The sequence below is a fragment of the Vulpes vulpes genome, chromosome 8, assembly GCF_048418805.1.
Source record: "Vulpes vulpes isolate BD-2025 chromosome 8, VulVul3, whole genome shotgun sequence".
NCBI classification, from domain to species: domain Eukaryota; kingdom Metazoa; phylum Chordata; class Mammalia; order Carnivora; family Canidae; genus Vulpes; species Vulpes vulpes.
This window is the reverse complement of record NC_132787.1, coordinates 80,280,362-80,290,829: the sequence shown is the minus strand read 5'-3', so window position 1 is coordinate 80,290,829 and position 10,468 is coordinate 80,280,362.

The following is a 10,468-nucleotide window of genomic DNA, read 5'->3' as shown; positions in this document are numbered from 1 at the left end:
AGCTTTCATCGGTCCTTCTGCCTAATAAGCACTGCTTTGGAGGCTTGATGTTTTCCAAAGGCCTGATCCCCTCTATCCCCTCTGGGCATCCCTCAAGCTGCACAGCCATTGATCTGTTTTGTGGCTCTGGGCCAGCAGAAGCCCCCTCTCCTCCCCTTTACTGACAAAACACACACCTGAATTTCCCAAAATTGCTGTGGTTCTCACCTTTCACTTTTTCTTGGAAAGCATCCAGTGCTAGAAATGCAGCTCACTAGAGACAGCCTGAGTTAATGCTTCTTAATCTGCATGAAATAGAATTTTTTGTAACCTTCTCTTTGGTGTTTAATCAATGGTGACTTTCAGGAAAGGCACACTTCTATTAGCAGATTAAAAGTGCATATTTGCAGTCCTAATGTCTGTTTAGAATGCAATACCTTGTTTGTCCTCTCCCCGCGTGAATGCACCTTCATTTTTAGATTTATGATTTGGCTTTTATTTCTTCTAAAATAGAGACAAAAGTAGTGGAAGTCCCCTTATCTCTGTCAGAGCTGGGGCCTCTTCTCAGGATTACTTCCTTTCCAGCCCCTCAAAGCAGCCATCATTTATGTTCATTCCTTCTAATCCTCATTCTCTCCTTATGTTTTCTCTTCCGAGCACATAAGCACATTGCTACCCTTTCTTACAAAGTCAGTGCCCTGCTTGCATGATATGGGATAGCTTCCATGGACAGAAGCACCCCAGGTGGCTCAGCTAACTCACCACTGCTTTTGTGTCTCCCAGGTTGGGGAGGGCGCTTGGTGTATCCTTCCTGCCAGCTGAGAACCCTACTCTGCCCTTTCAGTGTCCCATTCAGAATGAGGCCAAAAGTCTCCAGACTAAAGAATGCCTTTAATCAAACCCAAGTTATGCAGGAAGGAATCCCAGCAGCTTCTGCTGTTGGCCTGTGAAGCTAACTAAGCCGGAGCATCCTTGACCTCTCTTCTTTCTCCCAGATGTTCAATGAACTTGTGTTCAATTTGTCCTCCAGCCCTCCACAGAGTTGCATTCCGTGAGGCCTCTGGTGAGTTTGAAAGGCTGCCAGTCTGGACACAAAAATGGAAGTGCCTGAGGGAGAGAGTCTTCCAAAGTTCTCAGTTGTCAGAGAGATGAACATCATCAAATGACTCTGAAAAGATGAAAGGGATTGACATTGAAAGCAGGCAGTTGGAAGATTTGACTGTCTAAGGGATGAGGCTCAATAGGAGGCAGGAGCCATAGCAGTGAAAATCCTGCACTGGAACTGCTAACATGATGAACAAGTATTCGGGAAATTCACCAGAGAAGGTCAACTTGAATGGGCACTAATGAGTCAATGGCTCCAATCTAGTAACAAGTCATACCATAGCAACCAAAGTCATCCGGAGGTGGGGTGCAATGTAATTGTAATGGCCCCTGAGGACAGGCATTAGGACGCAGGATGAGGGATGCCTGGGGGGCTCAGCGGTTGAGCATCTATCTGCCTTTGGCTCAGGGCATGATCCTGGAGTGCCCGGATCAAGTCCCATATCGGGCTCCCTGCATGGAGCCTGCTTCTCCCTCTGCCTGTGTCTCTGCCTCTCTCTCTCCCTCATGAATAAATAAATAAAATCTTAAAAAAAAAAAAAAAAAAGGACACAGGATGAGATTGGTGAACTCCTGCCCAGTGAGGAAATGATCAAGTATCTCACTAAAATATGGACTGTGAATATGCTCAGAAGAATTCTTAGTGCATAGGCTCAAACATGTTAACTCTCTCTGCCTTTTATTAAAGCCCTTACTTGGAAAAAGGACTAAAGTAGATGTGGGCAGATCTTACAAATGCATAAGGCTGATCTTATGATCAGCCTGCCTGAGCTTGTATATTGTAGGTATTCAGAAAATGGCTTGATTAGAATGTAATAGGGCTCATCTCCTGTCGTGGGGCACCCTGGCCCTGGTCTTTAAAGAGTTAAGTGACAGTGACAAATGTTTGGAATGTCCCACAGTGGTATGTGGTGCCCCGTCCACAGATACGTTAACTCTCTGCTGGGACAGGGCTTCATCTGTTTATTCCAAAATAGGTAAATGCTGGGTGTTCTCTTGACTTTGAAAGAGGTAAGATAGCACAGGGAATTAATATATGTCTGAAATCTGAGAGTGTCAGATGTGGGCATCAGCATACATCTTGAAACCAGGAAAGTAGCCTTTCCCCATCCTCCTCATTTCCAAAAATATCTTTCCCAGATATTCTCTATTGTCTTGCCCTGAGCAGTTGGGTCTTAATCAGTTTGCCTTATAAGGGACTTCAGGGTTTCAAGAGCCCTCCCAATAGGAAGTTTTCCCTGCTGTTCTGCTTGAGCTGCCTTCTGATTAATTTTAGTTCATTATGTCTGTAAAGACAGGGAGGGCTTTATGGGGCCAAAGGTCCAATCATCGTGGGAAGAATGAATCATTCCGAGAACAGTGAGAAGGGTTGGAAGGCCAAGGTGGCTGAGTGGCAGGAAGCTGGGGGTGGAAGGATGACTGAGAAGAGCATCAAGACAGCCTGGCTTCTCTTTCCATTCCTCCCACTAGGGGGTGCCCAGCATCCCGCAAAGTTCTCTAGTATAGGAAGCGGAAGTGTTAGGGGGCACCGTTGCTTTCATAGAAGGGCGCCGGCTAATCCAAGTTTTGTGAATCTCTGCCCTGAGTTGAGAGGAGATGGGGTGGTGGGAAGGGTCTCACGCCAGTAAGTACACAAATGCCCCTTAAGTATCGGAGAAGCCTCAGTCCATGGAAAGCCCTGGAGTATCATGCGTTCCCTAGGACCCACTGGTCTTCAAAATCAGTAATGGGACTAATTGTGGATCTGAAAATCCTCTTGTTGGTGTGATATTTTACCCTGAGGGTAAAGCCATTATAGGGATAACAAATGAGCAAGGTAGAGGGATTGTTTGGAGGTCAGGAATGGAATGGAGATCAAAGATAAAGTGAGATTCCTAAACAGAGTAGATAACAAGGGTGGATAAAGGTCAGGGAGAGGGGAGGGTATTTTGAGGGTCTCAAAACATCCATTCCTTCAGAACGGCCATAGCATGACTTTTAGCTAGAAGGTGGCTTTGTGGAAAGGATGTGGAATTTGCGCCTGGACAGACATGAGTTCAAATTTCATCCCAAGCACTCAATAGCCACTTGATCTTGGGGATTTAGGAAAGCTAGTCAATCTCTCTAATCTGTAATTCTCTCATCTCTGAAATGAACTAATAATACTAGGGTTATTTGAGAATCGAAAGGGTAATGAATATTCTTGGAAGGTGAAGGAGGGTCAGTAATCTATTCTCCAGTCTGACAAGGCACTTTAAAACCAAAAACCAAAGCAAGCCACTCCATACCATTCACACTGTTTTAGTCAGGGTAGTTTATGGACAAGGGAGATGAAGCAGGTAGGAGGATAGACCACCCTGGGCACGACGCAGCCAGCTGCTCTCCACTCAATCTGGACCTTAATTACCAGCTTTTATGGAGTGAGGGGCATGGTGGTGAGGTCACAAGGTAATTATCTAAAGTGGGACCTTCCATTCACTGATCATCTCTATGAGTTACTTAAAGTGGGGACTTCTGTGCATGACTTCAGGAAAGATAAGAACAAGCCTTCCTGAATTCTGATCAGGGCATATATTAGCTTCCGCGGGGCCTGGAAAATGGAGTCCGGAGGGAGGTCATTGTGTTGGGCGTGAACAAGATAGAGGGCTAAATGTGGAGTCAGTGTCATCAGCACTTCTACACATATAAAGCATGAAATAAATGTAATCTTCTTTCTTTCATTTTCCCCTATTTGGAAATGGCTGAGAACAAAGAAGGAAGTATCTATTGCTGTGGTCCTGGTACTCCAAGGCCTCAGATACCAGGACCACAGTCCCGGGGCAAGAGAGTCTTCCTTGGCCTCTGGGGCTTTTTACACTGCAGAACTTCACTGAGTATTTAGGACATGCTAGAGTAGTTCTGGCCCCTGTGACCCTTTGGACCAGCCCTTATACTTTGCCGACTTGTGGGCCATACAGTCCCCAACTAAATTTCTAGAGGTCACCAACTGGTCCAGAGGCCTTCGGTCCTGGAGTGTTAAGTTGTCTTGCCTATGCCACACAGAGTGCCAAAGCTTGGCTTGAAATGCCCATGCAATGTTTTCCTATATTACCAGTTAATTCATGCTAATGTGACAATGACCCACAATTCTTTTCAACATAGTGTTCCAATGTGTGGGCCACAGGCCAGCCGTACCCCAGCATCGGAAGGTGGGCTTAATAAAAACACAGTTTCCTGGACCCCTGCCAGACAGGGTCACTCAGATCCTCTAAAGTTGAAAGGCAATGACTTACAAAGTTCCCAGTCCCAGGTCACACCTTTATAGGGAAATAGAATGCCTGAGTCTGCCCAAGTGCTCTTTTGTAGGGGAAAGCTGGGGCCCTTTTGTGGGTGGAAGTCTTGACAGTTCAAAGATCATACCCTACGGGTGTTTCTGACTGAGCTTATTTATAGAGCCAACTTTGTTCCTAGCTGCTTACTTACTTCCCTGGAACTTCCTAAATGTTGGAATCATTTCTGTGAAGGTCATGGAAGACCATTTCTGTAGATACCCGATGAGATGGTGTGCTTTAGAAAGGTCAGCTTGATTTTTTCCTGAGCCACAGTAATAACCTGGCCTCCTGTCAAGGCAGTGGGGGCGGGGAGGGAGTTTTGGGTTTTGTTTCTGGGGATTGGGAGCACCAGGATAAAGGGATTGCCAGCTGCCACTTCTTTGGCACTGATGGAGCACTTACTGCCAGCATAGCTGTGTCTAGATCGAGGGCTGTGGTAAAAATGACCATGGCTCATAGGCTGTGAACTCCAACTTCTCAGTCTTGAGAGTGGGCTCTGGACATGAGAACAGACTTCATGAGCTTTCTCCTGACAACAAGGATGGCATGAGCTGGCTTTGCAGAAGGAACTTGTGACCATGGATCACTCTCTAGAGGGACAGACCTTTCCAGACTTAGAGGAACAGCAGTAGCAGTAGACTCTGCTCTGAGTTTGAAGCCCTCCGAGTAAGAGGGTTCATCTTTGCCTCAGGGGTGGGGGTGGGGGTGAAGGTGGGGAGTGTCTCCGCACTGCAGAATGGCAGTGGGTCTTTAGGGGATACTGGGGGCTGCAGAGAGATTTTGTAATAAGAATTCATCTCAGCTTCAAAATGCCCCAAATGAACATAAAAATGCTGCCAGGAAGGCCGTTGTTGTTATCTTAAATCTTTTTTTGGCACAGGATGGAAAACAAGTTTTAGTAAAATAAAACCAACAAGTCATCGCTTGTGCAGCAAATGTCACTGTCCACAGCATCTGTCTGGCCCACTGGCTGCCCCCAGGAGGTGGGGGTGGGGCCATGTGGAGGCAGTTTCAGCCTCCTTTCCTTCAAGGGGGCCTGCATCCCTGAATGGAGTACTGATGGTGAAGAGGTCCCCTCCACAGAGCTTCATTCCACCCTTCCCAATCCTTTTGGTTTTCGAGGAACAAGAGGATTCATCTGACTCAACTGGAGATGGCTCCCTTCCCTAATTTATTCTATTCCCGAAGCTTCACTGCTCCCAGGCTCAGCACGAGTAGGCAGGAGCCTGGGGAAGATGCAGCCCCTGCAGAGACACAAGCTTGCAGACGTGGGGCTGCCCCTTCCCTGGGCCGGAGGCGAAGACAAATTCCAACCTCTTTCTTGTCATTCAGCAGGTTCTGTTGAACCTGGAAAGGAAATGAATTCCGAAGGCAGGAAGTGACCCAGAGCCCATAACAATATGTGAAAAGCCAAACCGGTGCTTCCGTCACTTTGTTTCAGACTATTCTAATCTGTGTACCAGGAAGCCTAACCCATTACCAGATGGAGATTTGTTTTCGGACGCCTCTTGGCATCTGCCACTCCCGGCTGGTGACATTTGCACGTTTCAAGAAGGCAAACCTGTTCTGACATCTTCAAACTTGCGGAGAGGTGCAGCCTTAGGAAAGTCCTTGGGTCTCTTGCTGGTGGCGCCGACCATCTGATGTGCTTCAGGCTGCTGGCCTCGAGCCTAGAACACTAGCATGCTGAGTCTGTTCCTGAAGATTTGCAGCATCTGAAATCAAAATGCCCCATGCTGCCAGAAAAGGCTGGCTCCCTTGCCTGTTTCCCAATCCCTTCTCACCAGGCTTTCCCAAAGAAATCTGATGAGTCAGGAAGAAAGAAAACATGTCTGAGGGGGATCTGGGGTGGGCTGGTCTCCCTCATTGCTTCAGAAAACTCCCTCCTGTTTTGCAAGGCGGGTTACGGTTAGGGATTCGGTGACTTTGTTTCTTCCTCTCCCAGCTCTCACTGTGAGACCCTTCATTTACCACTGGTGAAATTAGCTCAGTGAAAGCAGGAAGGCCCTCTGACGATAATGAGTCACCATTACAAAGAAGTTTTGACTTCACTTCTATCCCCATGAGCAGAGCAAGAAAATGTTCCCACCTCTGCTCCCAGAAGGAACCATCATTCAGCGGCTTTGTTCTGGCCCGGGGGCCTGTACTTTTCCAAGGCTTTTAATTTTTACTGAACACCATTCATCAGCCTTCCCACTGAAGGCTGTGTGCCAGTTGGATTCTAAACACGGTGAGGTGGCTTCTGGGATACGTTGCTCCAAACAGGTATCCTGCTAATCCCCTGGAGGTCATCGGAAAGTAGCTATAGCTGAATGAATAATGTGCCCAACTCTTTCAACCCTTTCAAAATGTGACACGGATTAAAGTATAAAGAATCCAATATATTTGTTGACACCTGGTTTATAAGAAAGCTCTAGCGAGAAAGAAGGGGGACGTTCAACATCAGGCTGGGGAAATGGGAGCCCGCAGGGGAGGACGCTGCTCTCCTGTGTTCTGGCATCACGTACCTGTCCTGGCTTGTGAAACTCCTTGGTGCCACTACCCCAAATTGCGTGCTGTTTGTGGTGAAAGACTTCAAAAAGTATGTTGTGATAAGCTTGGGTTTGTCCCAAGGGAATGTGGTCTCCATTACAAGACGCTTAATACCAGAGACAGGTTGTACCAATGGTATGTAACTGGTAGTAAACAGTAGATAAAAGAACCTAGAAGATCTTCATAAAGAGAAAGAAGAGGGGAGAGATGATCTTCCCAACAAGGGAAGAGAAGAGAGGTATGGGTTCCTTTCTCCCCTCGCCTCTGCCTATGAGCAGTGAGCCAGGAAAACACAGGCATGGGGGACAGAGGGAGGTCATCATTCTAACTCTTGACACCAGTCAACAGGATAAATAGTTTATATTACAATGATGACAATGACTCTAATGACGAAGAGATGGTATTGACTCAGATTTAAAAAGAAACAGGCATATGATTTCAAGCTATGCTTAAGCTCCAAAACACTATTGTCAGAGCCACTTAGATGATCCAAGGGACTTCTCACTACAATTAGAGGAATTTGGGGTGAGTGAAAGAAATATCACTGGAGGGGAAAATCAGGATTAGGTTAAGATGCGATTGACAATGCTTAAGAATTAGTGAGAAAGGTATCAAATATATACCTATTTTTGTGCTGCTTTCAGCCTTGAAAAAGATTTTGCTGTGCTTCCTGAGGCACGTATTCAGGGTTCCTGGCCATTATGGGCCCAACAGTCATCTACAACCTTCATCATAGACACAACGTCAAAATACAACTCCTTTGAGGCAGCAACGAAAGGTCAGAGCCAGAACGCAGTGGGAAATGTTATGGGTGCTCAGATTTAACAGAGATAGTTGCTGGTGCTTACAGTAGATACTTAGGTTTTGCTAATGAGAGAAGAGATTCAAAAATGGAGAAAGAATAGAGCCATAGGTCCCAAACTATGTGCCAGGTGCCCGGGATATCACAGATGCTCCCAGGACTTGACGTTGAGGTCAAACTAGCTCACCGTTCCAACAGTAAATTGTGTTCCATTCCTCTCAAAGACCTCTTGTCTCCGAGAAGTTGGGTTTTCAGCAATGGTTGGAAAATACAAGTACTGAGTGAAAGTCAGTGTGGAACAAGAGGTGCAGATGGTGCTGCCTGGAGAGATTCCAAGGTTCAAGAAGACTTTCAGGGTCCAGTCAGCATATACTTCCTTTATTTATTTATTTTTTTAAGATTTTATTTATTTATTCATGAGAGACACAGAGAGAGAGGCAGAGACAAAGAAAGAGTGAGAAGCAGGCTCCACGCAGGGAGCCCGACTTGGGATTGGATCCCCGGTCTCCAGGATCACCACCTGGGCCGAAGGCAGACTCTTTAACTGCTGAGCCACCCAGGCATCCCTATACTTCCTTTTGTAAGTAACTGATGTTAAGAATAGAACTATATATATATATATATATATATATATATATATATATATATATATTTGAATTTATGTGTCTTATTATTTTTTAAACTTCTGAGTTGTTGGGAGCTAACTACTGGATGTATAATGTTTCTGTTGTATTTCTTTTGAGCTAGGAGCTCCGTAAAAAAAAAAAATGACTGGCACGCTAAGATGCTATGAATGGGGAAAGTTGGGGAGCCTCTGGATGAGAACAATACAAACTGTATCAAGGGGCAAGGTACATTTTAATGGTTCAGGTTCATTGGTGAAAATAAAAAAGCAGGGCAGCCCCGGTGGCCCAGCAGTTTGGCTCCGCCTTCGGCCTGAGGTGTGATTCTGGAAACCTGGAATCGAGTCCCATGTCAGGCTCCCTGCATGGAGCCTGCTTCTCTCCCTCTCCCTCTGCCTGTGTCTCTGCCTCTCTCTCTCTCTCTGTCATGAATAAATAAATAAAATCTTAAAAGAAAAGAAAAGAAAAAAGCAGTTCTATTCTCCTCTGCATCTCACCCAGGACACTACTCCCAGTATTTCCCCCCTGTTCCCATGTGAGATGAAGCATTCTGAATATTTTTATTTATGCAACTATTTGGTAGACTATTTTTTTTTTTAAAGATTTTATTTATTCATGAGAGACATGGAGAGAGGGCAGAGATATAGGCAGAGGGAGAAGCAGGCTCCTCTCAGAGAGTCCGATGAGGGACTTGATCCTGGATCCCAGGATCACAATCTGAGCTGAAGACACTCAACTGCTGAGCCACCCAGGCATCCCTATTTGGTAGACTATTAAAGTTATTTTATATCATGCTTCTCAAGCTATCTTCAGTGAAGGACTTTTTTTTTTTTTTTTTTTAAATTTCCAGTGGATTGTGTGATGGTTAGTTTTTTTGTGTTAACTTGCCTTGACCATGGTGCCCAGATATTTGGTCTGGATATTCCTATGAAGGTGTTTTTTTGGGATGACATTAATGATAAAATAAGTGGACTTTGAGTAAAGCAGATTATCTTCATAACATGGGTGGGCCTCCTTCAATCAATTGAAGGTCTTACTAGAACAAAGATAAAACTTCCCTGAGCAGGAAGAAATTCCTGCCAGCAGACTGCCTTTGGTCTACAACTCTTCCCTGAAATAGATCTCTCTCTCTAGAAATACACACACACACACACACACACACACACACACACACACACTCATGCCCCTCTTGGTTCTATTTCTCTGGAGAATGCTAACTAATGTAGATTGATACTTTAAAAAATGCAATAAAATAAATTTCTAGGAATGCCTGGGTGGCTCAGTTGTTCATGTCTGCCTTTGGCTCAGGACATGATCCTGGAGTTCCAGGATCGAGTCCCACATTGGGCTCCCTGTGAGGAGACTGCTCCTCTCTCTGCCTGTGTCTCTGTGTCTTTCATAAATAAATAAATAAAATCTAAAAAGAGAATTCTAGGAAAATGATCATATGTTTAAATATTGTGGAACTGTTAAATTGCTACAAAAGTTTCTAAATACCTGAAAATATCAGTTTCCATATTTAGTTTATCTGATTGAAAATAAAATGTTTGTAGAACACAGAGTAGTGCTGACCTCATAAAAATGTAAATATATACATACATGCATACATATTTGCACACATACTTATTTTTTATTTCAAACTAATTTTAAATTTGTTGTAAAGTTACAAAACTAATAAAGAGATTTCCCGTATATTCCCTCATCTAAGTTCCCTAATTTTAACATCTATATAAACATAGTACAGTCTTCAAAATGAAGATACTGACATTGGTACAAAACTATTAACTAAACTATTCAAACTATTAACAAGAGCTTATTCAAATTTCACCATGTATATATATATTTTTTTAATTTTAATTTTATTTATGATAGTCACAGAGAGAGAGAGAGAGAGAGAGAGAGAGAGGCAGAGACATAGGCAGAGGGAGAAGCAGGCTCCATGCACCGGGAGCCCGACGTGGGATTCGATCCCGGGTCTCTAGGATCGGGCCCTGGGCCAAAGGCAGGCGCCAAACTGCTGCGCCACCCAGGGATCCCCTCACCATGTATATTTTAAATGGTGAAGTCACAATGCTAAGATGTGCGACTTTAGTAGCTATTGGGCAAGAAAATATTTCCAGAATGGGTTGAGATCATTG